Below are 13,571 nucleotides of genomic sequence, written 5' to 3'. Positions count from 1 at the left end.
GAGGGGCTGGAAACTTTATGGGAAGATTTTTAAAGTGTTGTCCAACCGAGAAAAAGGGGAGAGGGATAGGGGAGGGAAACCAGGTAGGTGTTTTTAAACCATTTTAAAACCACCGAAAAGGATTAAATGTAATTTAGCTGCAGATGGCAGGCTGCTATGTGTAGAAGGAAACAAGTTAAATTCACTGTCAAGAACTTTGTTATAATGAAAGCCTTCAAAACCAGCCTGTGTGGGACCATCCCAGGGCGCGCGGTGAAGTCCGGCATCACCTAAGGCCACCTGGCCTGAGTCCATAGCCTCTCAATCACGGCTCAGCGGAGGTGTCTTGGGTTGGTGACGGAATACACAGCCAGGGAACAAGATTCTCCTCCTGAGCAGTAGCACTGGGAGCAGTCCTGCTGGAGGGTCTGCTGTCCTTAGCAGGAATGGGCAGCAGGCGACAGGGGGAAGGGCTGTTGTTGGCAGTGGTCCTCTTTGTATGTGAAGGCCCCCGGCCCCGGCCTTCCGTACCACGGAAGCGGGCGGAGACCCCGACTGGCTTCTCTCCTTCTCCCCTCAGGCCGCCGCCTCCCAGGCCAACCCTGCGGTCGGGTCCCCCGCGCTCCGGCTGCCGCTGCCGTGCCCTGGGCTGCAGGGCACACTGGGCGCTGGGGTGTACGGGGCACTGGGGCGGCGGCCGGGAGGAAGTGCGGGGCCTGTCCGGGCGCGTTAAGGAAGTTGCCCAAAATGAGGAAGCGCCACGCGCTCGGCGGCTGAGGAGACTGGCGGCGGGAGGCGCGAGCAGAAGCAGCAGGGCTCGCGCTGCGCCCAGAGCCCCACGGCCGTGCCCTCCCTCGCGCGGCTCCCTGTGCCCGGCTCCGTGCGCTTCGACCCTGCGCCGCCCCGCCCTTGGCTCACCTGCGCTGGTAGGTGTGGCGCGCGCTGCCTCCGCTCCGGCAGCGGAGACCGGGGCCCAGGGTTCCCTCGGACTGGTGAAGGCGGCGGGGTGGGGGGGTGCGCGGGGAGCGACCGTGCGCGCTCGGCGGGTTCTGGGTGTCCCGGCGCCTTGGCGGGACGCTCGGAGCCCTCGGCGTTTAAACAAGGAGGGGAAATGGACGAGAATTGAAGCAGGTAAGTGGTGCCCAGTTTTCTCCTAAAGCCAGAACCTCTCGGTCCGGCTCCTGCACTGGGAGCGAGGCCTGGGCCCGGGCGCTGTGCGGAGACCGGTACCGCAGGTGCCCGGCGGCGCCGACCGGAAGCAGGCGGCCCCGGGAAACGCAGGCTGGACCCCGCGGGCACGGGGAAACTCGGCGTCCCCGAGCACTAGTTTCCGTCTGACCATTGACAGGAGTGCTCTGGAAAATTCCACTTCATTTATCGTGACTCGATGTACCTGCATAAGTCTTATGTAAACTACATTTCTTACACGACGGAAGAGAGCAGTTGTATTATTAGACACTTGAAACTTTTTTAACGACTACTCAAATTTAAAGTGATTATTTCTTCTTCGAAATAGTTTCATGATAAAGTACGTTATTTGGCCAGTGAGTGATTTGGAGACCAGTAAAGTGTCATGTAGTAAAATGGAAATTTGAGTTAATTTTTTTTTTTGGCAGGTGGCTCCAGAACTTGAAACCAATGTAAATAGCTATTCAAAGGCGACTCTTTTTTTTTTTTTTTTTTCTGGTCTGTTTGAATGTTCTAGAACAGAAAGACAATCATTGGAGAAGTTAGAATTTGGATGTTTCTACGTTGGAAACAGTGTTGCAGATTATTTTAATGAGTTTGCTTGACTCGCCAAAGATTTAATTGAACCCAAGTAAAACTGTTGGCTGGAGCATTTCAGCATGTAGTTGAGAGTTGAAGACGTCAGATGTTTGAATCTTCATAATAATAATATAAAAAAATGTAATGTTGGAAAATTTCTGGAAGAAATGGAATTAACTCTACTGATTTCTTTGTTTTAATAAAAACAAATGTATTGGTATCACACAGGCAGCATTTCAATAAAATGCAATTAAATTCATTAATGCTCCCCTCGCTCCCGGCCCCTCAAGTTCAGATCGTGCATGGATATATTTGTATTTGAGCTAAAACGATTAGATGCTTGTAAAGTATTAGGTGTTTTAAGTGAGGAATCTGTTCAGTTAAGATTATTTTATCAAATCATTTTGTTCTATCTACATAATTCTTTTGAAGTGTTTAGAAAAATCTTGCAACAAAATAGAAATTGATTTGTATTATAGTGTTTGTAGTGCTCAGATATGTAGGGTTACATAAATAGTCTTAACTAAAATGTTTTTAATGTTTTAAGCTAGGATAAAAATTAGGTGTGTACCTTAGGTCTTTGCCTTTTCTGAAGGATGAAAGTGGCAGGGAGATCATTTTGTTGCTAGGTCTGCATTTACAAAATAATGTCTCAGCCTTCCTTAGGCTCATATTTAATATTTAAGTACAGGTCTGATTTCTCTGTTTTTAAACCAAACAGTTCTTAGTAGGATTTCATTTAGGGTAGCACATTGCATGTCCATAATCATTATTCAAGATTTTTGTACTCAGATGTGTTTTGGAATTCAGGATTTTTCAGAATTTAAAATTCAAAGTTAGAATCTGAATTTCAGCATTGAAAAAGACATTTCTCAGAATTTAGAAAGGTACATGTACATACTGACACCTAGCACTGCAATACAGCGTCCTGTAACTCCACACAATGTTTCTAAGCCTATGCTGTGAATAACCTCACTAGGTGGAATAAATAAAAACTGTAAGTACCTGTGTGTCAGTTTCGGGCAGATGTGGTCACTAAATGAAGGTCCCTAAAATTACTAAAAAAACTTGTTTTTCAGAGCTTTTTGAAGTTGGACCAAAAGACTGAATCTGTATTAGATTGCATCAAGCTACTGTTTCGTTTTGAAAGCAAATTACTTTTCTACTGCCCAATAACTCACATTTTTCAATAATTACATCGGCAATGTCCCCTTTTCAAAGAGTGAAATAGCAGGACTTCACTGAATTTTTTATGATAACCATCAAAATATGAATCCTGCAAGTGAGAATAGGATGTTTTATCCTTACTGATTACTTTCAAACAGCAAATTTTCTGACAGTCTAGGACTGTAGAGGAAAACACCGTAGTTGCTCAGAGAAAGGGTATTGTCATAATTTCCAACTGCAGTATGTCCTTGGAAGAAATATTGTTCCCTAGTCACTGTGTAGTTGACTCTGTCATCTGTGCCTAAGGAATGGGAGGGCACTTTTTAAAATCCAAGCAAATTTTTGCTTTTTCAGATTTAACTGTGATAGATTTTTTTTTCTCTGACTATACTCTAATTCTCTCCTTGTTTGTAAGTTTTAACATTTTCTTCTACTTTTGGAATGGTTTAGCTGTAAATGAGTGGAGAAAAAATTAGGAATTTAGGCTTTTGGGGAGAATTTTTCTTAAATGTCTGCATACTTTTTTTTTTTTTTTTTTTAAGAGCTATTAAGATCAAAAGGTAGAGAGTCTTAAAGAGAGATTGGAATTAAATTGCCTGGCATGTCTTATCATCTTATTTTCTACTTTGATTTGTACAGTTTGGTTTCTTTTCACTTAGAAAAGAGTTTTCTTTTTTTAACTGAGGACTTGGCAGATTTTAAAAGTAAAACTAGGCTGATTAAATTGTAAAGAAAAAGTGTATTCATTTTTTTTTTTTAAAGATTTTATTTATTTATTTTTAGAGAGAAGGAAAGTGGGGGAGACAGAGAAACATTGTTGTGCGAGAGAAACACAACCAGGGACCTGGCACGCATCACATTCATGTGCCCTGACTGGGAATTGAACTGGGGACCCTTCAGTTAGCAGATTGGTGCTAAATCCACTCAGCCATGCCAGCCAGGGCTATTCATTTTAATATCATGAAGAAAAAATTTTATTAGCTTGTAACTTTGTCTGACAAAGTTATCTTGTATCAATTTGAATTTTTTTTTGCACTTAATGATTAATTATGTAAATTTTGCCTGATGGATCTTGAAAGGTGGTTGAATTGGAATCAAGTATAATCATATTTAGCCAAGGTAATAGATACTGGTAGAAAGAAGAACATTTAGTTTATGTTGCAGTAGATTTAACAAATCAAAAATGACTCTTCCTTGAATCTTTTTATTTTTTGGCAAAATCATGTATTTATTTAGGGAGGCTGCCAAAGGCAGATGATGAGAGAAGGAAGGTAGAAATAATCTAGAATACTGGTGATGCCTTGATTATAAGGAGGGTGTGTTGAAAGCTTTGCAGTAGGCAGTGTCTGGTAAGCAGCATCCTCTGTCTTGGGGGTACCTAGCTCTGAAACCGGAGTCCCTGCTCCTTAAGCCGGTAACAATAGCCCTCACTGCTGTGCTAGAGTACTGGAGAGGAGCACAGATGCCAGAGGTGCTAGTCTTTAGACTGGCGTGCTGCATGTGAGAGGACCTTAGAGCAGAGGCTGAGCAGGCAGCAGGGTCTACCAGAAGTGCAGGTTGATGTTAGCATCAGTGGGACCAGGCCTGGGTGCAGTCACTGGTGGAATGTAGAGGATGGAAGAGGGCCTGATGGTAGCAGCGGTTCAGGAAAGGCCTGAAGCATTTGTTTGTTTAGTTAGACTCTGAGTGGCTACATAAAGCATTGGAATGTCCAACACATGACCTTCTTTCTACTTTCTCACTCCATCTGTTTGTCTTAATTGATAAATTTTCATTCCGTCCTGACCAGTCTAGTTGGTTTAATTTACTAAATCTATCAATTTCTGTTGAGTTGTCATGGAAATGTTTTGGTATGATCAGAGTTAATTTTTCTTTTTATTTAATTTTAATCAATAATACTTTCCCATCCTGTAGTACTGCTCACCCAAAGCAAGCTTTTTCATTTTTATTGCTATTTTTCCTATTATTTTTTATAATATGCTTATTTGGTTATGTTTGGATGTATCTGTTATAGACCATGTCTGCTGAGTTCCTACTCTGAGAAATGAGCCCATGGCTCTCCTTGACTGCCCACCACCCAGAATAATATTTTAGAATGGGGGTTAGGGTGCTATTTGGTGTTTACTTTATTGTGATGATGTTTACTGCTAAAGCAAGGTGTATAATGTAGTTACATGTTTTGTCCCCCTTGTTATTTTTGGGGGTAAACTCTTGTTCTGGTTTTGTGTTTTCTCAGTGGGCCCTGTGCCTGTTATAATTCTCTCCCTGACTCATTGAGACTAAGCTAAAACTCCTCTTGACCCACTGAGTCAGATATACCAAACAACCTCTCACAGTTGCAATTTTCTGGTTTTTTTTTTTTCTGTTTTGTTTTGTTTTTTTCTTTTTTTCTGGAACCTTCCACCTTCTTGCTCCAGTCTGACAATTTCTCTTCAGCTTCACTGCATAAACACTAATAATTGAAGCAGGGTTTGGGGAATTGATTGACTAAATACTTTCATGCAAATTGCTCATCAGACCCTTTGCTTTACCTTTTGGGGTCTTGACATACCTCTAACTAACATTCATGTACATTTTGCCTGTTGTAAATCCATTGTTTAAATTATTGAAAACATTTTCCCAAACTTATTATTTCTATGGTTATTTATTTATTTGTAATGGAGAACTTTTATAATTTCTCCTGTCAGAACATTTTAAATGGCATCTCCCTTTAAAACCAGTCTTAATGTTACCTTTGTATTTAATCTGACACTAATGTTTTATGAACTGATTGTACTTTCCTGGGAATGTTGAGTCCAGGGCCCAGATGCTCTTGATTCCTGAACAGGTGCTGTGTATTTTGAGTGGTCTTCCTTAGGCAGCTCAAGTACATTAAATGCTGGACAGAATAAAGTTGCATATGAAGGAATGTCCACAGATAATTCAATGGGATTATTCAGAGCCATTGTGCAGGTGACACACATGGTGGGGCATGTGTCTGTGTCTTTGCACTCCTTCATGGCCATGCAGTGCACTGGTTCTTGGAGCATCTTGGCAACCAGAGATCCAAAAGCCCTCTTTTGTAAATACTAGTGACCCTCTGGTGTCCCTTTACAAGATCCTCAGGCTTTGCTTGAGTGGAGGCAGAATACTGTGGTTAATTTTATCTTAAATGCTAAGAATATTTTAATCATTTCATTGCTTACTGCCTCAAAATCACATTCACTGAATGTTTACATCGACAGTGGTTGAGAGTAGGGGTCTGAGTACTCCCTAGGTTCAAATCCCATTCTGTGTTTTAAAGCTGCTTTTAGTATCTGTAGATGGGATGGTCACAGAAGGCTTCATTGTGATGCACAGTGGAGATCATGTGTGCAGCACCCGTACCTGGCCTGTGGTTAGAACTGACATAACTGTCACAGCCTCTCTCAGGAGGGTGGCTCTGGGAATCTGCCCTGCAGTCTTAGATGGAAGCTAATAGCAGTACTCCCAAACAAGTCGTAGATGAGTATGTTCCCTTTCTAAAATAGTTAGTTCCTGTGACCTCCAAGGTGAGAGAACTTTCCATCATTTTCTTTTTGAAAAATGTTAAGTTGCATAACTGATGTACAGGTCCACTGGTGAAGGCTTCAGCTATGACAGGCAGCAGTAACAGTTTCCTGGACCATCGCCTGTATCCCCAGACCACCCCCACCATGTGTGTTGGGGGGGTAATTTGGGGTATTTTCTCCCACTTGTTCAACCTATGTGTATATGTGTGTATCTTCAGAAGGTATAACATTGGAAGTGTGTGTGTGTGTGTGTGTGTGTGTATGTATCTTCCTAATACCAGTATCATTCTGCAACTTTATTTTATTTTTTTCTTTTATTGATTCTAGAGAGAGGGGAAGGGAGGGAGAAAGAGAAGGAAACATCAATCAGTTGCCTCTTGTGTGAGCACAGACTGGGGCCCAAACCCACAACCTTTTGGCTTTCAGGACAATGCCCAATCAACTGAGCCACACAGGCCAGGGCACAACTTTCTTTTATTAATCGATAACAAAAGCATGCCAGGGTTTGGGGAGCCCTATGTATCAGTGATCATTGTGTTTTATTCCACAGAATGGAAAATATCATTTACTGATGGACATTTAGGGTTTTTTCCCTAACTTTGATATTATAAGCAGAACTTCTTTCATTCTTTCCCTCTCTTTTACCCTTTGCATTGTGTTTCGTGAAACCATCAGATTAATCTTTCTTTTGAGAAATATCTTCATCTCTGTCTATCCTCTTATTCAGTGCATTTGTTGTCTTTTACATTTCAGCAAGCTGGTGGTTAATTTTTAAGGAGTATGATTCATTCTTAATTTTAATGACACTTTAGGCTCCTGGTTTTTGTTGCTGGCTCCAGTGCAGACATTTTCTTGCTGCATTCTGGTCTCTGTCCCTTGGACACTGTCTCATCTGCTTGTTCGATACTGTTCCTTTATGGGGTTAGCTTTCCTGGGCTTCTTGTGATTGCACCCCTTCCCCATTGATGCTCTTTTTTGGGGGGGGTGTACCCTAGGAGTTGGTCTTTTCAGCTGCATCTTTTGTGTGGTCCATGAAAGAGGAGGCAGGTCAGATGTACACAGGACAGCATGAGCCAGTAATCAGTGCGTGGACACAGGGGCTCTGCTGTTCGTTCTTTGCAGAACTGGTCCTGCCTCTGCACAGGAAGGTCTTTCCTGCAGAGGGACTTCTGCTACTGTTGAGGAGTGTCCACAGCTGAGGAATTAGGGGGGGCTTGGCTGTTCCTCCTGACCCCACCCCAGGACTCTGTCATTTCCAAGGTTTCGTCTGCCACACAGCTGTCCTCCTGCCTGTCTGTGGGCTGTGGTTTCCCTCTTCAGTTTGAGACCATCTTTCTTTGTGTCTGTCAAGGACTGTGATCATTTCCAGTGTACTAGTGGTATGCTTCCTTTACTCCCAAATGGTATGAATTTATATTCTGTGCTATTGTCTTTAATGCTGTTTCTTTCTCTGCATTTATAGCTGCTGCATATGCTTGAAGCGGAAGTCCACCACTTCCTTTTTTGTTTTTTTAGCAGCACCAATCAGCTGATGGTCGTAGATGTGTGAAGGAAGTGACAGTAAGGAGGAGGGAGAGGAACTTGCTAGAGCAGGGGTGGATCCCAGGATTGGGTCCTCTCTGGTCTTCTCTGTTGCCCTGGGAGCTGGGAAGAATGTATGTCTAAGGAGAGGACGGCCTTGTCAAATCCATTCATATTTTTAGGAAATCACCAGTGCAAATACATTAATTTCATAGTAGCATGTTTAAGGATGCATGGAGTATTAGAGGTGGAAGTGGTCTAGGAATGATTTCATCCAGCCTTCTGAAAAGCAGTGAGAACCAGAATATTGCTCTTATTTGAGGCCTCAAACCAAGGTGTTTCTAATTCAGAACCAGAATGCCTATCCACTACTCTAATAAAGAGTAAAGAAAGGGTCTGCCACCATGCTTAGTGCTGAGAAGATATAGAATCATATGAGTGGACATGGGGAAGTGAGGGCAGCACAAGGCCATGAGCACAGTGGGAACACGTCAGTTTTACTCTTTCACCAGTAGTTCTAGAAAATATATAATATATGTTTATGTGTTGAAAAATTAAACCAATTCAATATGAATTGGACAAAATTACGCCATATCAATAAGAGGTTACTATGACAACATCACTTCAACACAAATCGAGGTGACTTCCAGAGTGCACAGGGCACTGCGGAAAGCTAGTGAAAAGCATGCACTGAGCTACCCGCAGTGAGCACAGCTGTCTGCTGTCCTTCACACAGCAGACCTTCCCGCCTGTGCTTTCCTCGCACAGGAAAGAAGTGCTGCTCTCTGCATACATCACTGCACAGGGTTGGGAGAGAAAGTACAAGGTCAAGGTGTCTTCATGGGTTGCAGTAGGACAGAGGAAGAAAAACAATTTCAAATTCATTTCCATTCTATTGTGGAAACATTCGTGATGCAGGTGGAATTTCCACAGACATTTACCATCTCACAGTCCTGGAGACTGGAAGTCGGAGATCAAGGAGTTGGCAGGGTTAGTTCTTCTGAGGTTTCTGTTTTGCTTGTGGTTGGTGTCTTCTCCTATATCTTCCATGTCACCCCTCTGCGTCTGTGTGTCTTGTCCTAATTTCCCCTTTTCATAAGACAGCAGCCATATGGGTTAGGGTTCAGCTAATGACCTCATTTTAACTCAATCACCTCTGTAAAAGCCCTGTTTACAAACAGAGTCCCATTCTCAGATATGGGGATTAGGGCTCCAACACATGGATTTGGGGAACACAGTGACTCAGCCCACAACAGGTGGTTATGTGGAATCTGGCCTCTCCCTAGGGGGGCTTCATTGTGTAGGACAGAGAGCTATCTGTGCCAACTGAAGTGAGTGGCAGATGGTTGTGGAACATTGTGTATGTAAACAACAAACTGAGCAAATTAAAATGCCTGACATACAATGTATTTCCACCTTAGATTGAAAAAACATTTAAAGGAACTTATGAGAAGACCCAGAGAATAAATGGAAATAAGAATGATAAGGAGAGACAAATTCTACAAGATCTTATGGCAAAGCTACAATATTGAGTGAACCAACAGACCTAAATTATACCTGGAAAAATATTGCAAGGCAAGGATGCGATTTCCCAGCACTCAGGGAAGAGAGGATGGGTTATTATTAATTAATGGTCTATGGAAAACTGGTTAATAATTTTGAAAAAAAAACAATAAAGCTACTTATACCAAAATAAGTTCCAGGTTGAACAAAGAAGAAAACTATAACAGTGAAATCATAAAAGTTTTAAAAGAAAACTTAGGTGAGATTTTAAAGAAGACCTTTCTAAATATGATAGAAAATATGAAACCATAATATAAAAAATTGATGAGTATGGCTTACTAAAATTTTAAGCAAATCCCCATACAAATGAAAAGTATATGTAAATAAGTGGGGGGAAATTGTAAGATATATTTATTTTTAATGCCTGTGGTAAAGTATTGATAGACTTAATATGCAGTGAGTTCTTTCAAATCAGTGAGAAAAATAAACCCATTCCAGCGGAAGAATCAATAAAGAACACCGACAGGCAGTTCAAATTGGCAGATGAACCTCAGGTGCATGGACATGCCCAACTTCCCTGCAGGTGAAGCATTTGCTGTGTGACGGGATATGGGGAAAGGCACATTCAGACCTATGGACACTGGCCCAGCTGTTGGGCAAAATCTGAAAATTAAAATTCCCCCAGTGCTTTGATCCAACAATTTGACTTTTAGGAACTTATTATACACATAAATTGACAAAAGTGGAGAAATATATACATACATTCATTCATTGCAACATTTTATTTTGTATAGCAATGAAAAGAAGAAAGGAAAAAGAAATACATGTCAGTAGAGGGACTGTGGAATAAACTATGGCATGTCCATGCATTGGAATCCCATGTGGTCTTTTAAAAAGTGTGCAATCTTTGTGAGCCAAAATATAAAGATGTCCAAGTTATATTCAGTTAAAAAGCAAGATGTAATATATTTTTAAAAAACACACACATGCTTTTAATAAATTGTAGGCTACAGTGAATGTTATTTACTACATACAGATGCAGGTCTGCCTATACAGCTTTGTGTGTGTGTGTGTGTGTGTGTGTGAATATGGAGAGAGATCTGGAAGCAAAGGCACGAAATGTGAGCAGCAATTGGAAGCACAGTGGAATTGGTTTGGAGAAAAAGGTGAAATATACATTTTTACTCTGCACATAGAAGTTTGCAAAGATCATGATAAAATAAGAATCTTTGCTTGGGGTGGGGAGAGTAAATAGATTGAGACCAGGAAGAGAACTTAGAACAAGGCTGTTGGGACCATTCTATCTCCAACAAGGACTTCGGTTTAGAGAAGGTGGGTGGCTTGCCCATTGTTCTACAGCCGGGTTCTCCAGCTTGACTGCACATGGCCATCACCCATGCTGGTCTCACTCACTGGTGCACAGGCTGCCTCCCCACATTCTGATGTGGTCTGGCCTGTAGCCTGCCTTTGGACTTTAATTATTAAGGCTTCTCACCACTTCCCCCACCAACGTTAAGAACCACTGGTTTAGAACTAGTTAGTACGGTTTTATGGTATACAAGCTAGTCTTCAAAGCCTAACAGAATTTCCACCAAATTTGAATTTAGCGTTATGCTGGATATAGTTTCAGCTGTGTGTGCCTTTGGTTGCAAAGATTCTGGGTGTGTTAGATGTTAGAATGGTGTGTGTTGGGAGGGTTGGTGGAGGAGAGGGAGAGAGAAGACAGAGATGGTGAGAGAGAGAGAAGGATCTCAGATGTTTTCATGTTGTGAACTCTCTGTCCCTTGGGCACTTGTATTCATGAAGTCAGGAGTCCATGGACGTTTCATTGGAAGACTGCTTAGTGGGAATGGCCATGGGTTCTCACACATGCTGTGAGTCCTATAGGAGATGAATGGACATAAAACAATTCCAGAAAAAGTGTGCCCTGGTCTGATAAAAAACCCGCCTGTAATATTTTCTATACAAGATCACTTGAATGGTCTCCATCTTTAAGAATAGTGTTTAGCATTTTTCCACTGTGTATATTTTCTGCCAGATAATTTGTGATCTGACTGTTTCATTTGAGCTTTTTCTCATGAGGACAGAAATGGTCTAGCTCCAGGCTGAGGTCAGGGCCATGGTTTCTTGTTGTATGTGACCTGGCTTTTGGGCCTTAGGGGCTGCAGCAAATGGTGACCTGAGGGCCATTTTGGGACGCTCTGTTGCTGTGTCCTCCCTGGTCCTGACTCTGTCTACACACATACATAGGTATGCACGCACACCATGGTAACATTGTGTAGCCCTCAACACGAGGAGCCCCAGGACTCATCCATTCACATGCATTTATACTTTGTAATAAAACTTTTAGGAGCAGGGCCTTGACCTATAAATTTCTAGTTCCAAAAAGTGGCTCTAAAGCCTCTCTCGGGGGTGGTATGGGTGCCAGAAGCAAACCAGGCACATGGCTCTGGATTCCATCATCTGTTGAAAGGACTTAGGCTCTGGCAACCTCACCTGTGCAATGAGGCTGCAAATACCAGCCTCTGGGGGGTTATGGAGCTCAGAGACATGCTGAGCAAGGCACTGAGCAGACTGGCATGCAAAGAACAGGCCCCTGCAAGATAGCAATGGTTAGCTGCAGGAGATCAAGGAACTAAAGAACCTCTGCTTATCTGGGGATTGAAAAAGCAAGTGTTTTAAGGACAAGATGGTTTTAGAAGACTTAGTGGGAGTGTCACAGAAACGGTGTCTATTATCCACCATAGTCAAGCTCTGAAGCAAATCTATTCCCTAATTATGGATTTGAGAACCCTGCTGGGTTTTAAGCAACACCTAGGGCGTGCTTTCCTCAGCTGTATCCTCTCCATTCTTGGACACGAACCCCCTCCCTAGGGGTCATGGCATCACTCTTACCCTGAAACGCTAAAGCAATTTATAACATTATTTTGGCCCTGGTCATGCACTTTTAAACATTATAGCTGGAGACCATGATTTAGAAATTGTGGCTGCTCCCTGCCCCCAGGTGGTGCCTGCTTCGCACATGTTGCCACTTAAAGCTCCTTCTTGTATTTCAATAGCTCAGATGTGATTTGGATACAGTAAACTGGATTGTTGCAGTAAAACTGTGTCTTTCCTTAATGAAAAGAAAACCTAAGACCTCCACATTTGGCCCAAGTAGGAGACATGTTCAGAAAAGAGAGGTATCTGGACCATACAGCCTGTTCCTTTAGTGACTTTGTGCACCTGCGGCCTCATCATGTCAGTCCTACTCCACTTCTGACACCTGGCCCAGGTGACACCAGAGGCCTTTCCCAGCTTCCCTGGCAAGAATCTAGCAGCCACATATGGCCATTTTACATTCAAGTACTTAAAATTAAATAAAATGTAACATTCAGTTCTCACTCACACTAGCCACATTTTGAGGGAAGCAGAGTAGAACAAGCATTTCAGTCATTGTATCACGATGTGTGGGAGAGACCCAGATGTCATGTTGTACTTGAGCCACACTCAGGACATCTTGGGGAGTCAGAGAGGGAAGCCAGCTTCTACCCATTCCCCCTTTTCTAATCTCAGTGTCACTATGATTGCATCATCATGCTTGCCACTTGTCCACATGTGGACCCTTTTCCTTAAGGGGATCTGATCATTGAAAGTGATGGTGGTGCCCTTAGTCTTGTCCACGGGATCTGGCCTAGCCCTTTCATCCTCAACATAGTGACAGTCTCCTACTCAACATGACAGCCTTGCACACACATATACACACAGAATACACACATGCACATAGTACACACATACAGCACACACACAATGCACTGTTACAGTTTGGCTCAGTGTTAGGACCTGAATGGTTCCCAGTTTTGGCCCTGGAGCAGTCTAATGGGAGCCCAGGCTTGGTGGACACTAATTAATGTATCCTCAGGTTAAGCACACTTGGTTCAGGATGGTTTTGGAAAGAATAAATTAGTTTTGTTCAAGAGGGTTTAGAGTTAATGGAGAAACCTTTATACTTATGAATTCTCTTCAGTAAAAACACATCCAACTTCATTTTTGAAAAATATTTGGGATCTGAGGTTCTTTCCATTTAAAAGGAAGATCTGAAGAGGGAACATGTTCCTCACTAAG

At 42.5% G+C, this 13,571-nt stretch overlaps 1 protein-coding gene across 3 annotated transcripts in view; it reads left to right on the top strand.

The window, feature by feature from the left end:
* The first annotated feature begins 743 nt into the window (after positions 1 to 743).
* The window catches only part of SYK (spleen associated tyrosine kinase), a 94,187-nt gene continuing 81,359 nt past the window's right edge, over positions 744 to 13,571 (top strand). For 2 of the 3 annotated variants that reach the window (XM_090273976.1, XM_090273974.1), the window contains exon 1: positions 744 to 905. The gene's annotated coding sequence lies outside the window, so the exon portion shown is untranslated. Of the gene's footprint in view, positions 906 to 1,014; positions 1,111 to 13,571 lie in introns of those variants that run through there. The other variant, XM_090273975.1, reaches the window with a different exon arrangement.

This window comes from Furipterus horrens, unplaced genomic scaffold (assembly GCF_987537825.1).
Source record: "Furipterus horrens unplaced genomic scaffold, mFurHor1.1.pri manual_scaffold_4, whole genome shotgun sequence".
Lineage (NCBI taxonomy): Eukaryota > Metazoa > Chordata > Mammalia > Chiroptera > Furipteridae > Furipterus > Furipterus horrens.
Note: the sequence above shows the minus strand (reverse complement) of the source record. Positions and strands in the feature narration are given on the sequence as shown.